The sequence below is a fragment of the Pinus tabuliformis genome, chromosome X (assembly GCF_031772625.1).
Source record: "Pinus tabuliformis cultivar Carrire ecotype Pingquan chromosome X, CPIR1, whole genome shotgun sequence".
NCBI lineage: Eukaryota > Viridiplantae > Streptophyta > Pinopsida > Pinales > Pinaceae > Pinus > Pinus tabuliformis.
The window spans coordinates 1420072436-1420093719 of NC_142308.1; positions in this window are offsets into that span (position 1 = coordinate 1420072436).

Below are 21284 nucleotides of genomic sequence, written 5' to 3' on the forward strand. Positions count from 1 at the left end.
ACTTGTCCTTTCAGGCTCATTAAAAATCGGAGGAGACTAGAGTCATCTTTAGCTTTTTCTCGACTATTAAAAAATGAAAAATCAAAGTTGTGTCCAAGCGTCATTAAAATTAATTGAATTCGAAATAACATCATTTTCCCCCTTAATTTTGAGTTATTCAAATAATCCGCAGTCGTGGAAGAAAGTCAATCAAAACCCCGTTATTCGCAGAGACTAGCGAGTCAACCGTCTTTGACTCCGGAAGCAAAGCCAATCTGGACAAAGCGGTATCATTTAACTGAGTCCAATTCATTTGGTTTATTTGAAACTTTTGTTTCAACATTGTTAGAGACTACAGTTACTCTGATTATTTCTGGTACATCTGCCTTCGGAGAAGAAGTTCCGTAGTTACAAGAGGACATTAGAATTGATCCTAGTTTAATGGTAGACAATTTTGTACATGAAGAAACTCCATCTAGAGTTGATCCAAAACCCCTCTCAGTTCAAACCGAGGCTACATTTGAACCAATAGTTGTTCAAGAACCTCGCTTTGAGACTGAAGTTCATTTACGTGAACATCTGGAAGTTGAGTTTTAATATTCAGAAGGTGTCACACCTCTAGTATCTATCACTGCAGAAGTTATACCTTCTTTGGCCCCAGAAATCTTTTACAGACCTGACGGTCTACCTTTTCTACCTGGTCTGATTGCTATAGAGGAGATAGTAGAGGATCCCCCATCTAGTACCCTGTTTCATTTTGGAACTGGGATTCATTTTATCCTTCTACTCCTGAGTTTGGTTCTTTTAATCCCCCTTCATCGCAAGTTCCTATCGAATCAATTGGAGAGCTCTTAGATAGACTAAGCATGTCTGAGCAACCATCAACATCTAGGAATGTGTCATCTGATGCAGCTGTAGCGGAACCTCCTGCTAATATTCCTACAATGTTTTACGGTACACTATCTATTCTAGTTGGTTATCAATCACTAGCTAGAGTCCACTCAGGGGCTACTTTGTGCCATGGTCTCCTCCTATTTATTCATTCGGAATCCCATCTCGTCCTTCTTATGTTTAAACTCACCAATTTGATCCTACATGCCAGTATCAATTTGGGCAAACCATTTTTCAAAGACCGATATATCCTTTAAACACTGGACTGCCACCATATGGAGAGAAGTATGCTTTTTACTATTTCCTCCTGGGGAACGACCATATGAGAGTTGCCAACAATATTCAGGTCAAACTGGAATTACATCTAGTGGTTGGATACCAATACCGCCAGAACAACCAAGGGTTGTATATCCTATGCAACCGATCCGACCTGTGTCGAATATTCCCACTACACCTGCTATTACGACTGTGTCACAAACACAAGCACAACCTGTTGTGTCTCTACCTCAACCTACTCCTTCTTCCTCACAACCTCAAGTTTTGAGGCAGAAGACTCAAGTCTCTGAGGTTGTGATACAACAACCACTTGTATCTACGGCTCAACCGCAACCTCAGTTTAGTGCCTCTTTATCTAGAATGACTCAGACACCAATGGGTATGGTCAATTCGCATCTTGGTCAATCTTCTAGTATTGGGCAACAAAAAATGGTCCAATAACTGTGGTTACCACAATACCAACAACTGCAATTACAGCAAACCCAACCTCAGTTTGGGCTTGATCTTAGACTGGATTTGGTCAATATCAAGTGTACATAGGACATGGGCAACAAGGCTTTGCAGGTTGTGGACAACCACATTTTCAAACTAGTTATCAACAACCACACTATACTGGTTATGTCCAACAACCTTATCAAAGTTACTAGCAACAGATACATTATGCCGGTATGCAAAGACCTACTGCTCAGGCGATTCCATCTTATCTTGGGTATGCTCCACCCAACCTAAATCAACAGTTGCCTTTGTAGCAACTCTATAATTACCAGATTTGAACCAGCTAACGAATGATCCAAATGCATACGCCCCTTGGTGGTCGATGATTCCTCATAAACTCCCCTTCAATATTCCTAAGTTCAATGGAAATCCAGGTGAATATCCATCGAATCACGTAATGAATTTTCATTTGTGGTGCTCATCTAACACTCTGAATGATTATTCGACTAGACTTCGCCTTTTTCAGAGAATGCTCATTGGTCCAGTAGAAAATGGTATATTGAATTGCCTAGAGCTTCGTTTGATAACTTCACCTTCCTTGCCACTACTTTTCTAACCCACTTTCAGTTACCTATTAGGTACGAAACTAGAATAGAACTCCTTACCAACTTTAAATAGACCACATCCACTCACATATTTGAGCGTATTCATGAGTGGCATCATCGTTGTCAAATGGTAAAAACGTATGTTCCCTATAAACTTTTAGATTAATGGTTTATTAAGTCCTTATTGCCATCTATCACTGAGGACATGGCTAAAGGTGGAGTTGTCACTGAAGAGCAAGTCATTTCTCGTGCCCAATATTTAGATTTGATCTATACTTAGTCTGGTACACTCTACGACAAAATTCTTGATGCTCCTAGACCAGCTTTTTCCGTTCCACCTCCTCCTAAATCAAGTGGGGACTCTCAATCTGGTGAAGGTGCGATCGTTGCCTCAAGCATGCAAACCGCAAGAGTTCCATCTAGTCAAGCTCTTGCTATTTCTAGTCAAAATGAAAATGACAATTCTCTTGCCTCAGAGATTAATTTTGTGTCATCTGAAAAGGGCAAAAATCCAAAGAAACCAGGGGGCAAGAAGAAAGGGAAAAATAATAAGAAGAAATAGGAGAATTCCACTCCTGAAAAGTCATCTGAAAACCCTACTGCGGCAAGGAAACCTCCTCGTTATCCATGTTTGATCTGTAATGAGGAGCATTTCACCAGAGATTGTCCACATCAATCTGAGGTTTCAAAACTTTTGAAGGCTTCGAATACCTCAGCGATGTTGACTGATTTGTTTCCAAACCTAGAAACTAATATGGTTGCTACCGATAGTGCTTCCACATCCCAAGTGCTAATTCTATCCATCGCAAACAAGAAAAATGATGCTTTGATATTGACAAGGAGTAATCCATCGTCGTTAAACAACTGGGCTACTAATCAACCTAGTGCTTCGACAACGACTTCACCAAAAGTTGTTCCACCCATTACTCCTGAATTAAACATTAAGCTGCCAAACGGAGTCGTACATAAATCGAAATTCAATCCTCGTGCTCGAGCTACTTAGAATTATAATATAGTGGAGGATATGGCTTAATTTCCATCCACTATGTCGACACTTGAGGTATTGCAAAATTGTCCCTCCCAAAAGCAGGCTTTGTTATTAGCAATAGGTGGGATCGATCCAATGGATTCCAATCTTGTGGCCTTTAATCATACCTGATATACACCACAGTTACCGGCCCAACTCGCTTTCCTAATACAGGTAAAAGCCCTTAATAAAAATGTTCATCAGACCATCATTGATGAGGGGGCATCTACCTGTATTATGTCAATGAGTTGCTGGAAAACTCTTGGTTCACCACCCTTGTCACGATCACCAACAACAGTAAAAGCATTCGATGGAAGAACGTACACTCCGTATGGGAAGTAGCTTGCAAGTTGAACCGAGGGGAAAAACAATAGATATTGAAGTCGAGGTCATTGACAGACTCCTTGACTACAATATTTTACTAGGAAGGCCCTAGGTTTATGCTATGGCTACCGTTGTGTCTACATATTTTAGAAATATTGCATTCCCTTCCAAGGTGGAATCACAATCGTTGACCGACTAGCCTTTTTTGCTAACAGTTCACAAGCTACTGGAAGCATTCCATTGATCCATGGAAGTTCACAATCGCTTCAAAATGTCAGAGTAGGTCTCCTAAAAGACCCTTCCTTAATGGGTACTTTTTCCCTCCCGTCTCCATCTAGTTTCGCGGAAGTGGCCACAATGGAAACCTGTCATATGATATCTTCTACATCATCTAATTTTAAGAAGAGTTCCGACTATTTCGATAGTGAGGATCATCACGAGGAGTTGTCGCCAAGCCTCATCGAATCTTTGTAGCAATCAATTTTTTGGGCTCATGCGGCAAATCCAAGTCTTCACTCAATAAGTTTTTGGGTAGATAGGTCTTTAGAATATGGTACCTCTTCTAATCCTTGGTCTTGTATATATGGTACAGACGAAGGAATCATCCAATCAATGATGATAGGAGAGAAGTCGTGGGAAGATTATCATCATCATTCCCACCTTCGAGATGACAAAGAATATTATTTGAATGACCTCAATCACACCTCAATTGTTGATTTTTTATTAAATTCTATAGATACAGTAGATTCCGAGCGAAATCTGTCTAACATTGAAGAAACTATCACTATTAATATTTCAACCAAACCTAATATTGTAAAGAATATTCACGTCAGCAAATATTGTTCTCCATCAGAACTAGATAGCTATTGTGCTCTTTTTCACGTATGAAGAAATGCTAGGCATTGACTCGAGAATTGTTGAACATGAAATCAAGATGTATCTAGATGTCAAACTAGTACGACAACGTCTTCGACCTGTTCATCCGAAGAAAGCCACTGCCATTAAAGCAGAGGTTGAAAAACTCTTGTGTGCTAGCTTAATTTACCGTGTACCTCTCACTGATTGGGTATCGAATATAGTTCTTGTGATGGAAAAACAAGGAATGATAAGAGTGTGTGTCAATTATAGGGATGTAAATCAAGCATGTCCAAAGGACAACTATCCTACGCCCTTTATCGATTAGATTATTGATGAATGTGCCGGATGCGAAATCTTTTCATTCATGGATGGATTTTTGGGTTATAATCAAATCAATATCCGCCCATAGGACCAGTCAAAGACTGAATTTATATGTCCACAGGGCACATTCGCATATCGTAAATTACCTTTTGGTTTGAAGAATGCAGGAGTGACATTTCAGAGGGCAATGAATTACGCCTTCTATGACATCAAAAACATTGTTCAACCATATCTTCACGATCTGCCTGCTCATTCGCGAAAACAGACTGATCATCCGCAACATTTGAAAGCCATATTTTTATGTTGCCAACACTACAAGATACGACTCAATCCACACAAATGTGTATTTTGTGTTGGTTCTGGTCGACTCCTTGGTTTTGTAGTTTCAAAGGACAAAATTCGAATCGACCCATTTAAGGTTTAGGCAATTCTTGATATGCCTCCACCTCCAAATTTGCTTCAGATTTAGAGACTCCAAAGGAAAGCTAACTTTTTGAGGAGGTTCATTCCAAGTTATGTTGAGCTCGCTAAAGGTTATACACGTCTTTTTAAGAAAGGGGTACCCTTCCACTGGGATCAGGTTGCACAAGATTCCTTTGATGCTCTAAAAGATTCTGTGATAGAAGAATCATTAATGTATGCTCTGGACTATCAAAAAGACTTCAACCTGTATCTCGCCACTGCAGATACAACCATCGCTATGGTTTTAGTGCAAGAAGATGACGGAATTGAACATCCTATAGGTTATTTAAGTCATAATCTTAATGATACGGAAAGCAAGTACTATTATGTTAAAAAGTTGGCTTTAGCAACCATTCAAGCAGTATAGATATTTCGACACTATGTACTCCTTCGCAAAACTACCATTGTGTTAGATTGCAACCCTATGACATACATCTTGTCACGTCAATTTTTTGGGGGAAAATATTCTAAATGGATAGTCATTTTGCAGGAATCTGATTTCGAATTCATCAAATCCAAATCAAAGAAGTCTCTCGTCTTTGCAGAGTTACTCTGCGACCTTCCCTCATCCTCCAATGATTTAACATCAAAAGCATCAATCGTGGATGAGACTCTGTTTCTGATATCGTCAAGTGATCCGTGGTACAGGGATATACTGATCTATCTCTAGACCCAAACTTTTATGCCTAACACCTCTCACTCTGAATAGTGACGTACTTGATACCAAGCCAAACATTATTTGATCATTGGTGATACACTTTACCATCGTGGTGTCGATATGGTTTTACGAAGATGCCTCATGCATGAGGAGGCCGAAAAAGTTTTGAATGATTTTCATTCAAGTGCTTGTCGGGGGCATCTATCTGGTTACACTACTGCACAAAAGAGCTTACGAGCTGGTCAGTTCTGGCCCACCATATTCAAAGACTGCATAATTGTAGTCAGAAGTTGCCATGCTTGTCAGATTTTTGATCACAAAACCAGATTACCACCTGCATCACTGCATCCAGTTGTTGCTATTGGCCCATTCGCTAAATGGGGCATTGATTTCATGACATGTAACCCCACCTCGGCCGAGGGGCATGGGTATATTATAGTTTCTGTTGACTATTTTACAAAATGGGCCGAGGTGATGCCTACATTGAATAATAGCGGTGAAATGGCTACACTCTTTTTTTTCAATCATGTAGTTTCTAGATTTGGTGTTCCACAGACTATAGTCACAAATCATGGGTTGCATTTTCGCAATCACATGATGATCGAATTAACTACCAAATTAGGACTGTCCCATGATAGTAATACTCCATATTGTCCTCAGGCTAACAGACAAGTTGAGGCAATCAACAAAGTCCTTAAACGCATGCTGCAGAGAATGATTGGAGTCCATAAATGGAATTGGCATTTAATCCTGTACTCAGCTCTATGGGCATATAGGACTTTGGTGAGAAATGTGACTAGATTTACGCCCTTTCAGTTGGTGTATGGTCTGGAAGTAGTCTTACCAATTCAGTGCAAAATCTCATCCCTCAAGCTTGCAATCGATCTGCTTCTTGAAACTTCTGAAGAAGAGGCTCGTTTCTTGGAATTAATCCTTCTGGATGAAACCCTTCTTAATGCCACGTTGGCTAATGAAGCACACAAGAAACGCATCAAGGCTCAATATGACCAAAATGTTAAGCCTCGTGTCTTCTCAAAAGGTGACCTGGTCTTGCTTTACGATCAAGATTTTGACAAATTAGGAGCAGGTAAATTTGAACCATTATGGATGGGCCCTTACATTGTTAAACGCGTATTGACAAAAGGAGCCTATGAGCTTGTCGCTTATGATGGGATTCCACTGTCGCAACCTTGAAATGGGTTGTATATTAAACGTTACTATGCTTGATTAAGTGTGGTAAACTCATTGTATATATGCTTTTATTGCATTTTGAGTGTTTTCTTTTAGAGTTGTCATTTTGGTTAGGTAATCCACTTCACATTTGTTGCAGATGTCAGAATTTTTGGAACCATTTGTTGGGTATGCCGATGAAGCTAGTCGTAGTATGCAAAACTTATCTTCTGCGACCTGGGCCATCTTCGCTCCAAGCGACGATTTAGTGATTTTCAGGGGGATATGTATTGGTCGATTGACGAACAACATCGCTGAGTATAGCGTGTTGATTAAACTTCTCTCTGATGCCATTTCACATGGCATACGCCGACTCATTTTCAGGCTAGATTCACAACTCGTCATTCTACAGCTTACTGGTGTTTATTCTATTCGAAACCCAATTATTCATCGCATGTTCCTAAGAGTTAGGATTTTGGAAAGACATTTTGATTCCATTCAATATCAACACATTTACATAAACTTAAACACATTAACTGATTCATTAGCAAGCTATGTGTTAAATAGACATTTGTAGCATTTGTAAAGAAAGCATTTCACATCAACATTTGCATTAGGATTTCATCACTTAGCCAAAATAAAACTCCAAAAATAAAAAAATAGATATCTATTTATAGTTTTCACAAATGTTTCGTGTCCAAGACAAAATCGGTCATCTGACCTGGAAACTAAAAAATGAATGCAGAAAAACATCCTAGACTAGTGATGCTGGTGATAACATGTCACCTCCTATGCTATCATGCACAAGAGCCTAGTCCAACGACTTGGTACACCAATAGTATGGTGCTGTAACCTTAAAGGTAACTCATCAGTCCTGACATCCTGAATACCAAGAGTGAGGCCCTCAATCTGATCCTGCAACACTGCCAGGGTCTCTGATATGTCCAGATCCCAAAGGATGGCCCTCCCTACAGCCTCTCCTGCTGGAGCATCATCTGCCTCCCGTGGGCATGCCACTGGTCACACTGGATACTCCGCAAACACCATCTCTTGGTGCTTGAACCACTCGAAAAAGGCATCTGAGAAGGATATCTGTGACTGGCCAACATGTCTAGCTATAAGATCCACCCATCTCTACATCCATGGTTCCCTCGGTGCTGGCAATCCCAGTGAAATGTTTTTAGGTTGCATCAGTGGAATTCTTTCCAAAGAAAAAGCAGTCAATATGGATCCATAACCAAAGTTTTTGGTTCTTCCATTCTTTACTTTGGACATTTGTTCTATTATGACAGGAAGTATTGCCTCACACCAATTGAACACCTTCGGTTCCAGGCATTCTAGGGCATATTGCATGTAAGATCTGTTCGCTAAATGTAAGGCCGCGCTGCCAGCCAATCTAGAAAAGGTAAATAGAATGGTCCTCAAAGATCCATCAGTAACATCTTGGATATTTATATTTACCATCTCTACAGGGTTGAGATCCGTCCCTGCAGAACTAAAGAATGTAATCTTTCACAGATTCATCCCCACGAGCAAATCCTGATAGTGAAAGAGGGGCACCATGCCTCGACAAACCTGTCAGAAAATAAATGTCCTTGATCATGAAAGGAATATATTTACCTCTCATCTAGAATACCTGGTCAACGGGATCCCAAGCATTGAGAAGATACTGCAATAAACTAATCTGTTGCCTCATGCTGGATATATAGAAAAACTTTAGTAAGCCACAGTTTCTTAAGCCATCCACTGTGCCCTGGTCATGTAAAGCAATCATATCCTCCTCTTCATGTTCTCATTCACGCCATGTGACAACCATATTGATCCAAAAAAATATCTAAAATGCAAACAATAGATGAGTTAGGATCCAATTTTGAGCAAAAACAGGTAAATTTTTTGATGAAAAATACTGTATATAGTTTCCTTTTTGCACCCATCACACCCTTCCTTTGAGCAAGGTGAGATGCATACTGACTGGCCTATTGACAGGTCAGTATGCATCGCACCTTTTGGATACTAGCTAGGTGCAGTGATTGAGGAAATAAATCTTTAAACCCCAGGGGCCTAGAAAAGTGAAAAAACTTGCTCAGAATCAAGAAAATATGGAATGAAAATGAAGATCTCAAGTACCTGGTCCTGACGGTGTGGAGATTGGTCCACAGGATCTCCCAAAATCAACTGGTGAAATTTGAGGGGGAAACCACTTCAGAGCTCCAAATCCCAAGTTTGAATTGAAATGATGAAAATGAAATATTGAAACTACTTTTTATGTTTACTATTCATGTACTTCAAAATGAAATTTTAGTTTTAGTTCATTTTTCGTCCATATATATGTATTTATAATCAATTTGATGGAGTTTTGAGCAGGTTGAATGACTGATGAAAGAATCTGATGTGCTAAACAATGAATTAAACATCTTTGAATCCAAGCATAGTTTGTTTTTTTCAAGCTTGTGTAAACATGAAACTGAATCAAAGCATAGTGTCATGCGGAAAGAGTCAATTTTGCGGACAAAACCGACCTCCCTAAAAGCAAAGGCTTTCTAGTGACAAACAAGACAAATAAACACTACCTTTCTCTAAACATGCATTTAGAATACAAGTAATCAGGTGATTATAACATACCTTTAGTCCAACGCTTTGTAGTAGTCTAGCCTCACCGATCTGGATGAGCTCCTCCTTCTCTTCGAAACCTGCATTCAATAACAAGCCAAAAGATTAAATAGCACCTGATAAACTTATACAATAACACATATTCATCATATAGACCAAGGAGTATATGAAACAAATCATGAATAACAATCTGTTGAGAAAAATGAGTTCATTTGTATTAAGTGGAAACAAAAGAAACCATTACAACCTGAGCCTTGGTATTGTGCAGGTCCCTCCTAGGGTCCAGCAAGAGTTTTCCTTTACTTTGATCAGCTCACCCACTTCCAAATAAGGCTAGGAAAGGATGGGAATCTCTCCTCTCAAGCTTTACAAGGGAGTCCTAATTCCAGCAGCATCTACCCTTAGGAATGTTCAGCTTTCAACCTCTCCTCCCTCTGGCCCAATGCCTGTATTTATAGTGCTCTAGAGGAAGTTATTCAGGTCCACCATCAATGGGATAAGCCCCTCTTTGGATGGGATAGCTCCCCTCTTGATGGGATAAGTTCCTCTTTCATAGGGATACATGAACCATCTGGAGGCGCTCAATACACGTCAAACAAGCTTCTAGAATGCTCTAGAAATGACCACAAGTAACTTTTTTGGAGTGAAACTTGCGCCTTTTGACCTTTATAGGAGTACGCACCCATTGCTTTACAGACAGAGCGTACAAGTACGCAGGTATTGTGAACTTGGAGTGCGTACACGCAGGTAAGGCTAAGAGAAACTGCGTACCCAGAGATATATAGATTTTTAAAGACTTTCTCTCATTCTTGGAGTTTGACATGGAGAGCAGAGGTATAAGACTTGCCAAGGAGGATAGTATGACAGTTGATGGAGCCATACTAACTGTAAATAGTCATGGTGACAAATTTTAGTGTAACAGATTGCCCCCTAAAGTGCGAAGCCTGTAGTAGATTAGGGTTTCATATCATCTAGGAAGGGTGAAGTACTTTATCATTTCAAGGATTATCTTGTGGAGAGCCCAGTCGGAACCTACAAGTATTCAACACAAAATACATATATAAGATCATATCATCACTGAGGTAGGCATTCCCATACTCAGATTGAAAACTTTAACTAACAAACTAACTACTGCTCTGATACAGGAATGATTTTGCAGTACATCATAATCATAGACTTTGTAGATACAGTATGGGTGTAGCCATCTATTTATGATTAGTCTACTGTATAATGAATACAAAACTCCTCGCAGCCTGGATGGTGGAAACTAGATCCAGGGTTTTCATTTCTACTTCCCGAACAGGTACGATTCTATCCATGCAAATAAATGAGTTGATGTCGAACATGGTACAAACCACTTGATTACCAGTCAATGATGTAAACTGTTAACAAGCATGAGAGAGACCACCACTGATGTCAATGGTTCTCAAAGTACCCAGTACAATCCATGAGATGTGAATGAATGAGTTGGTGTCGAACATTTCACGGAATCCTTCGATCGAAAGTCAATGATGTAAACCGTCGTCAAAGGCGAGAAACCTGCCATTGATGCATGCAGATTTCAAGTTACTGACGATTTCTAGGTCATCTCTCTAGATAATGTGCTGATGTTGATAGAAAGCGACCCGTTGCAGGCAAGCCCACAACATGAAATCATAGATCAAGTTGAAGAAATGTAGCTGTAAGGATTGACTCAGGGATGGTCGAGATGGATGACGGGTATTTTGCAGATGAATGGTTTATTTGCAGTGACCTCTTGAACACATAACGACACAACATATGGCTTGGTGACATTTGACCCAAAGTTAATACCCGGCTGAAGACTTTCAATGTGGTTTGATCAACTGTGAGGTAAAGGATTTCCCAACCCAGGTGAATGAAAAGTCTCGTGTTCAAGAGTGGTGATAAGGCTTCTTCTGAGACAAAGGATAACAAATAGGCTCATTTTTCTCTCTTTTCCCCCACCATTTCTGGCAAGTACCTCTTTATTTTTTACAAGCTTGAGGAGGATAACATATGCTTGATTATCAGCTCATCCTTCGGATGAGTCCAACTTAGTTTTGATTCGAACCCTAAGAAGGAGTGGTCCGTTCCAGTTTGTAATCGAACAGGTCCTTTACTGTGAAATTTTAACAAGTCCAGTATAGGAGAAACTCGGCGTTTTTCAATTTTAGAGAGTCTGAAAAACTTAAGAAGACTCCAGGGTTGAACTTTTTCATAAAGTTGTGTCTCCCAAGCCCGAAAAAGTATAAAATAATACTTGAGAGAACCGCTTGATCTTGCGACCAAGGAGTACTTTCATGATTAGTGTCTTTGACCTGAAAAGTAAAAAGCGATCAAGGACACGTCGTTTTATTTCCAATATCGAATTTGAAACGACAAAAATCCGGCAATCTTTTCCTGTTTTTACGGTCAGAAAAGGGCTATAAGGGGACCGTCTTTTAATTCCGTTTTAACGAGTGTAAAAGAAATGCTCGGCAATCTTTTCATGTTTTAGGAGTCAAAAAAGGGCTTAAAAGATGACTCTGATGTTTTTGTTTGTGAAAAATGACAATTTTCCCTGAAAATCCTTTTATCCTGCACAAAAACCAACACATTACTCATACCTGTTTAATATAGATAAAAATACTTTGAAAAATACCTTTTCATGGTGGAAAATAAACAAATTTAACATTCATTTACTCAAAAAACCTATAAAAAGGGGTTTTACCATTTCATTTTTACCATTTCACTATTGAGGAGAGAAAAAGGGCTTTTGGCAAGAAACTTCCCGTGGTCGTTGCGGAGAATCCGACCGTCGAAACCGAACGTCGTCTCATAAGGTATTCTACAACATCCTCCCTTGCATTTCCATCCATTTAGAATTTGTTTTTAGGCTTTAGATTTATTTTTTGGAGGCCTTGGGGGTTTCAAGGTCCGCTTTTCGGGGTACGCAGGTGCCCCATGGGTGACCTGCGTACCCCGACATTTTCTCAATTGGGAAAATGTCGGGCGTACGCAGCTTGCCTTAAGAGAAGGTGCGTACATACGCCCTGTCTCTAAAGGCGGGCTGCGTACACCACGGAGTGGATTTTTAAACTCCAAATTCTCCAAAATGAACCAAAAATTTTCATTTTTATGGACTCTAATAGATGTTTTATGGTGTGTAGATTTCCCACCATGCTTGATTGGCGCGAGAGAGAACATGAAGATGTTGATTTGGCCGCCATTAGTCACCAACCTTCCATTGATGCTTTGAAGGCATGCGGTCTTTACAACTACTGGGCCATACCTGGCATGAGGGCTCAGGTGCGCTTTCTAGAGTGGCTGGTTGAAAGGTGGAACGTCCAGGATCAGTGTTTTTACATCGGAGGGCACCAGCTTGAGATAGAGCCCTCTGATATTTATTTTCTCACTGGTTTGCCCAAGAGGGGTGAATAATTGACTCTGTCTGGGACTAGGCCGGGCGGCCAGTCCATTGCTAGCCTCCGGCTAGAGTGGTGTAATAACCAAAACCAGGATAAGGGGATAGAAATCAAAAAGATATCCCGACCTGAACTTATGGTAATTGCCTTTACAGTTACCAGACTTTGCGGCGCTGCCGCTTTACACATTGCCACCGGGTCCCAAATGCGGATGGCGATCGACTGCTATCGGGGCACCATTTTCAACTGGTGTGATGCTGTGTTGGCCAATTTAAAGGGCCAACTGACTAGGGCAAAAAACGGGCAACTGAAGACTTTTGGTTATGGGCCTTTAGTTGTGAGTTTTGCTCTAGAGAGGGTTCCGATGCTGATCCCGCAGCAGCTTACTGTTGAGGCTGGGCTTCCCCGAGAGCCTAAGTTGATGCGATGGGTTGCGGTGATGGCCCATCATCCTGACGAGGGCACGGAGGTTGTCCGATTTAGACCGGAGTATTTTCACTGGTTAGAGAACCAGGTCTTCTCGATACATGATTTTTCGTATGCCGGAGTTGATTTTCACGGAGATCCGGACATGATTCTTCCAGCGGGAGAACAGTGGGATGACATAGGTATTTCATTTTCACAAGTTTTTAAATTATCTATTTTTTTTGTTTTTATATCGTCTCAAAACTGACAGTGACAATTTTCCAAATGAAGATGTAGGCCCATAGCGTCCGGCCAATCTCCGGCCTTTCGAGAGGAGAGTACCAGTTGCACCGGCACCGGCCCCACAGGACGCGGCTGCAGAGACCTTAGCTGAGTTGGAACAAGACCTAGAGCGTCTTACGGCAGACATACCAGAGACGACTATAGATGATATTCCTATCAGACTTCAGCGCTATGTGGTCGCAGTCCCAGGACCTTTTAGGAGGTTCTTGTGTAGGGTAGCGCGTGCAGTGGTGTCGTATAGAGAGCACCACCAGTGACTGGCTGGTCACTTTTGTAGACACATGTGACATTTTGGTTTTTTGTACTTATCATTTTTGTCGATCATAAGGTGTTTTTCAACCTATGATCGAAGACGATGTATATTTTGACACACTCCTATCTATATATATCATTATTACCGGCTTATCTTGTTAAACATGTGTGATGAAATGTTTTTTAAATTTACATGTATGATTATCGCAAATGTCTGTCTAACATTCGAGAAGCAATTGCATCTGCTAATGTATTTAAAGACCTTGGAATATGCTGATATTCAATGTAATCAAATTCACGTTCCAAGAGGCACACTCTCAAAAATAACCTTAATAACACTGGATTTCTAATGGCATACACTCTATTAAGCTGTAATACAACGAGTTCAGAATCTAACCTCACTATCAAACTCTGAATCCCAAACGAAATAGATTCAGACAATAACTCAATTACTGCACTGTATTCTGCAATGTTGTTTGTTGTTTGACCGAGGCTCACCCCATGCATAGAAACTAACTCGTTAGAGGGTGAATAGATAACCCAAGCTGCGGAAGAGATATTCCGTGTACTACGACAAGCACCATCGGCGAATCCAATGTACGTTTGGAGAGGCGTCGACATCTGCAATATCAAGAATAAAACCAAGATAAGCCAGAATAACGACGAAAAACACACTCTCTAAGCTAAGCACACTGTCTATTCTAACAAACACACCAGCTAGAAAGAAAAATTTAACCTAAATAAATCTCCATACCCATCATTTAAGCATAACACCTCTTTAGGTAAAGTCCATTTCTGGGTTTACCCAAAGAGTCCCCATCAAAATCTACCAGCTCATAAGCCCCTTTTGCTAGCTTTCGCTTGACAATATAGGGCCCATGCCACATAGGAACGAATTTTCCAGCACCTAATTTATCGTTAGCTTGATCATATAATAACACTAGGTCTCCTTCCGAAAAATTTCGAGGGGTCACGTTACGATCATACTGAGCTTTCATCCGTTTTGCGTGAGTCTCGATTGCCAATGCAGCATCACGTCGAGTCTCATCTAATTGAGCTAAGTATAATAAACGCTTCTCCTCTTCGGAAGTAGCTGGAAGTAATTCGACAGCCATTTGAAGTGACGGGATTTCGCATTCAATGGGCAGCACTACTTCCAAATCATAGACTAGTTGGAAAGGAGTGAACCCTGTTGATGTTTTTACTGAGGTTCGGTACGCCCAAAGCGCGGAAAATAACATGTTGTCCCAATTCGACCGATGAATACCAATGATTCGTCGGATCATGATAACTAAAACTTTGTTGATGGACTCAACCAGACTGTTGGCTTGTGGATAATAAGGGGTTGAGCTATCGTGACGCAAGCCAAGCTGGCCTGTAAGTTCTGTCATCATAATGTTTCGAAAATGGCGCCCATGGTCAGTGATTATCGCTTGTGGGACACCAAACCTAGCAATAATGTGATTGAATATGAAAATTGCAGTTGTCTTGCCGTCTGCCTCGAATGTAGGCATCGCCTCGGCCCACTTAGTAAAATAATCAACCGCAAGGATGATATACGCATGCCCCCCGGCCGAGTGAGGGTTACATGTAATAAAATCGATACCCCATTTGGAAAAAGGACCAACGACAATTATAGGGTGGAGAGGAGCAGGTGGCGCGCGCATCTTGCGATCAAACACTTGACAGTTGTGGCATTTCCGGACCGCAATAATACAATCTTTAAACAAGGACGGCCAGAAGTAGCCAGCGTGCAATATCTTTTGGGCTGTGGCATACCCAGACATATGATCGCCACACGCTCCCAAGTGACAGTCATTCAAAACCCTTTCAGCTCCCTCATGAGTTAAGCAACGACGAAAAACCAAGTCCACCCCACGGCGATAAAGAGTATCTCCAATAATTTTGTACTGTTGGGACTGGAATCGAATTTTTCGACATTGCGACTTTGAAATTTCGGGCCGAAAGGATTGGGTTTGGAGATAGACAATTATATCTCCATACCACGGATCTAAAGTGCTTATGAGAAACAAAGATTCATCCGCAATGGGTTCCTCTGCCACAGTTTCTGTGTCAGCACGCGGGAAATCACACATCAATTCCGCAAAAACTAAAGATTTCTTAGACTTAGACTTTTCAAATTCCAAGTCGAACTCCTGCAGGATAACGATCCATTTAGAGTACTTGCCCCCTAGCAATTGTTTAGTTAAAATATAGATCATAGGGTTGCAATCCGAAATGACTGTAGTTTTGCAGAGAAGAATGTAGTGACGAAAACGTTGGACAGCTTGAACGGCTGCCAAGGCCAATTTCTCCACATGTGAATATTTGAGCTCAGTGGGATTTAAGGTCCGACTAAGGTAATAGATCACATGTTCTGTTCCGAATTCATCTTCCTGGACTAAGACCATTCCAATGGTGGAATGAGCGGCGGCAAGGTACAAAAAGTAATCCTGGTTGTAGTTGGGAGGATGCAGCAACGGTGCATGGGTTAACGCGTGCTTGAGTGCATCGAAAGATTTCTGAGCTATCTCATCCCAAGAGAATTGAGTGTTTTGTTTCAACAACTGGGTAAAACCCTTGGTAATCTCGGTGTAGTTAGGAATGAATCGGCGTAAAAAGTTTGCTTTCCCCTGCAAACTTTGGAGTTGGCGAAGACTCGAAGGAGGAGGCAATTTGATGATAGCTTCTACCTTCGAGGGATCGACGCGGATGCCGGCTTTTGAAACTACAAATCCCAGCAATTTTCCCACTTCTATGCAGAAGACACATTTGTGTGGGTTCAAACGAATCTGATAATGCCTACACCTCATAAAAATTGCTCGTAAATGGACAAGGTGATCAGCTCGATGTAAGGAGTGAGCGGGAAAATCATCGAGATACGGTTGCACAATGTGTTTGATGTCATGAAATGCATAAGACATTGCCCTTTGAAAAGTGGCTCCGGTATTCTTAAGCCCAAAAGGTAATTTGCAATAAGCAAATGTCCCCCAAGAGGTTGAAAGCCATTTTTGGTTGATCGGCAGGTAGAATATTGATTTGTTTGTAACCGGAAAAACTGTCCATAAAGGAAAATATTTCACTGTCGGCACAATCATCAATTATTTGATCAATATAGGGCGTTGGGTAGTTTTCCTTGGGACAAGCACGATTGATATCCCTATAGTCGATACATATTCTTATTGTTCCGTGTTTTTTGTTAACCGGAACAATATTCGATACCCAATCCGTTAACGGGATCGGATAAATGAAACCTGCTTTCAACAGCTTCTCAACTTCTGCTTTAATCGCAACCGCTTTTCGTGGGTGAATCTGACGCAAACGTTGTCGGACGGGTTTAGCGTTCGGGTAAGTCTTGATTTCATGGACAACAATGGCGGGATCAATTCCTGGCATTTCCTCGTAAGACCAGGCAAACATGTCGCAGAATTCTTGAAATAGGGCCTTGTATGTTTGAATTTCGTCATCTGAACACGAGGCACCTATATGAATGTGCTCAACAATTCTGGACTTGACTAAAATGTCAATGGGAATAGTGCGAGAAATGTTTCCCAAATTCAACTCTGAATCAGGATGTTTCAGTGGACTCTGAGCTTCTTTGACATATTCAGCTATAAATATTGATGAGAAATCGTTTTCAAAACGATCATCCTCAGGTAAAAATGAAGATCTATGATGGAGATCTTCCCATGGTAAATCGTCTACACACAGGACTTCACAAAGTTGTTCGTCAGATGACACAACTTCGGGAAACATTATTAACTCTGAGGTTGATGCGAAAAGGGATTCCTCATGGACCACATTCATTTGGTCGATTTTGGTTGAACTTGGGTCGGAAAAAGACTGCACGGCTTCATAGGCAATTTCATATGGACTCAAAGGCATTACATCGCCAAATGAGTCTATCTCAGATTCAGAAGGAACGATCCAGGGATCGTCATAAACAATGGTGTCTGAAGTAATCATATGAATAGATGCAAACGAAGACACGGCGTTGATTGGAGGAAAAGGAAAAGTTCCCAGTAAACCGACATCTTTAACTAATCCTACGCCAACATCCTTGTAAGGGATAGTCGTTTTACCGACATGCTGGATACTCTCTGAAGAGGCTGGGTCGGATGAAAAGTAAGCCAGTTGGTCTATGGTTACGATCTTGCCATTGTGTGGAAACTTTATTACTTTGAAGACCGATGAAATGACCGCTGTCATAGCATAAGACCAACTTCAACCCAAAAGAAGGTTGTAGTCTAGAGGGGCATCAACCACCTCCACATCTAGACTAACGGTTTTTCCTTCAACCCCTATAGGAAAATCCTGTAGAATGCCAAACGGATGGAACCCATGGCCATCAAAGGCATTAAGAATTGTCGGGGATTGATTTAGTGAAGGAGAACCAAGCGATCTCCAGCACTGTATCGACATAATACACGTGGAAGCTCCCTCATCAATTACAGTCCGATGAATAGGCCTGTTTTTTACTATCACTGGGATCTGGAAAGCCATCTGATGAGGTAAACGTGGTGTACTATTTTCTAGATCAAAGATTATTAGGTTCGGGTCCTGAACATCAACAGCTCCTATAGCCGACAAAAGTAATTTTCGTTGTGCTGGACATGATTGCAGCACTTCTAAAGCCGACATTACTGAGGGTGAAACAGCTAAATCCTCAACAATGTTGTAATTCTGGGCCGCTCTCGCATGTGGATTGAAAGCAGACCTTCGAAGTACACCCTTGGTGGGCGGTTTGATTACTAAGTCAGGGTTAGGTTTCTCGATTTGTAGTGGATCGGAACCGGGAGCTGAGGTTGATGGATTTGAATGAGACGATTCTGCTTCTTTCGATCCATCAACAAGACTTTTACTACCATAATCTTGCGATCGAGTCGCAATCCTTACATGAGACATCATCAATATGGGTTCTTCACTGGCACTCGAGGAAGAACCTATCATTTTACTCTCCTGCTTTGGAAATGGATCTTTCAAAACAACAGGAGTTGGGGAACCCTTGACGATTTTCACAACCTCGGCCCGATGAGGGCAATCTCTTGCAAAATGATCCTCTTCACAAATAAGACAAGGATATCGAGGTTTGCGCTTTTCGTCATGGTTTCTGACTTTTCTGTTTTCTCCTTTGGAGTCTTGTCTGCTTTACCCTTCTTCTTACTTTTCTTCTTCCCACCATTTTTTGATTTAACCGTAGATGACTCTACAGCGTGGATATCAGCGGAAATTTCAGGAGAAGACTCTCCTGTCGGGGAATCTGGTAAGGTTATAATGGGCGAAGAATTCTTTGAAGATTTCTTCTTGCTTTTATTATTGACCGTACCAATCATGCCATCAGCAGCATGAGATCCCGAAGGAGCAGCAGCGATTTGATTTGACTTTGGAAGATCTGGGATCTTTTCGTGTAACGTACCTGACTGAGTGTAAACTAAGTCAAGGTACTGTGCTTGAGCAATCACTTGCTCCTCAGTAACTACTCCGGCCTTAGCTACATCTTCAGTAATCTTCGGTAGCAATGATTTAACAAACCATTCAGCTAAGATTTGGTCCGGGATAAAAACTTTCACTAATCGCCTTCGACGTCTCCACTCATGAATATGATCAGAAATATAGGTGGACGTCGATTGTTTTAATGAAGTCAGTAACTCCGTGCCATTATCATATCTGACCGACAACTGAAAATGAGTTAGGAACGAGGTAGCTAACTGGCTAAAATTGTAAAAAGAGGCCCGTGGTAACTCAATGTACCACTTGGCCACGAGACCAATGAGCGTACGCTGAAAAAGACGTAAGCGGATCGAATCATCCAAGATGAAGTTTGAAGCACACCAGAGGTGGTAAGTCATCACATGATTGGACGGATCCTCTCCAGACTTACCTTCGAACTTGGGAATGTCACTGGGCAACTTATTTGGCATTGGCGGCCAGAACAGAAGATAATTTATTGGATCGTTCGTTAGGCGCGACAAGTCCGGTAAATCCAAAGTTGCGATAAATGGTAATTGCCGATTAGGATCCCTAAAACTCTGGGTCACAAGACCAGTCCCAGGAGGAGGATATCCAGGATAACTTGGAATAGGTATTGCATTCGGGATATTGTATCCTCCTGGAAAACCAGGATTAACCGGACCGTACTGGGGTTGTTGAGGTTGTTGATAAGTGTACCCAAGATACGGTTGATACTGGTAAACTGGCTGTTGGACAGTAGGCCCGTATTGGTATTGTCCCTGGTACGATTGATAAGCAAATTGTGGTTGACTAGTGACAACCGTACTTAAACCAGGCTGTCCTACATGCATCTGAACCGTAGTTTGAATCGTGGATCCAGACAATGGTAAAGATGTCTGAGGAGTAGTTGCAGAGACAGTAGAAACCGGAGCTGTCGATACTCCAGAAGTAAGTGTGGTGGAAGGAACAGATGTTGCGGTAGTTGCAGCAGTCGTTTGAGATGGAGTACTAGGTGAAATGGGCGACTGAGTAACTACCGAAGGTACAGAAGTTTGAACATTAGACTGGACTGGTTGTTGGGGTGAACCAGCAACTAAGGGTTCTCCAGCTTGAGATGACAACTATACGCTTGGCTGCAATACCTGTTGAAGTTGCGATGGATCCCACACTATGTTCATTCCGGGGTATTGACCCATGACAGGTTGAGGATATTGAGATCCATAACTGGATTGAGGATAGGATTGATAATTGAAAGGTACATTTCTCGTACTTTGAACATAAGATTGACCTTGAGGTGGTTGATAACCTTGACTCGAGTATTGACCTTGAGGTAGATACCCCTGAGGTAAATACTGATACTGGGGTTGACCTTGAGCTATGAATTGATACTGAGGTTGACCTTGGGGTACATATTGAGGCTGGGGTTGACCTTGAGGAATGTATTGTACTATGGGTACATACTGTCCTTGAGGTTGCCCCCCAGACGCAATTTGTGTACCTTGAGGTTGCCCCCCAGGCGTTAATTGAGGCTGCCCCCCAGGTGGTAACTGGCCACCTTGAGGTTGAGAACCGGGAACTGAACCTGACATCATGTAAATGTCTCCTACACCCAACGGTTTATTACCATTGTTTCCAGCTAATAACCCATGTTCAATGGGTTGAGGAGATGCTCCCGCAAAAGTACCAGAAAGTGACTGATACCCAGAGGGAATAGAAGGACCACCGTACAAGAAAGATTCAGGAGATTGAGTGAACACGGACAACTGACCAGACATATTTACAGGAGTATAAATACCTCCAGGTGGATAAGGAGTACGAGGTGGAGAAAAACTTAACCCTGAGTTGTCTAAATA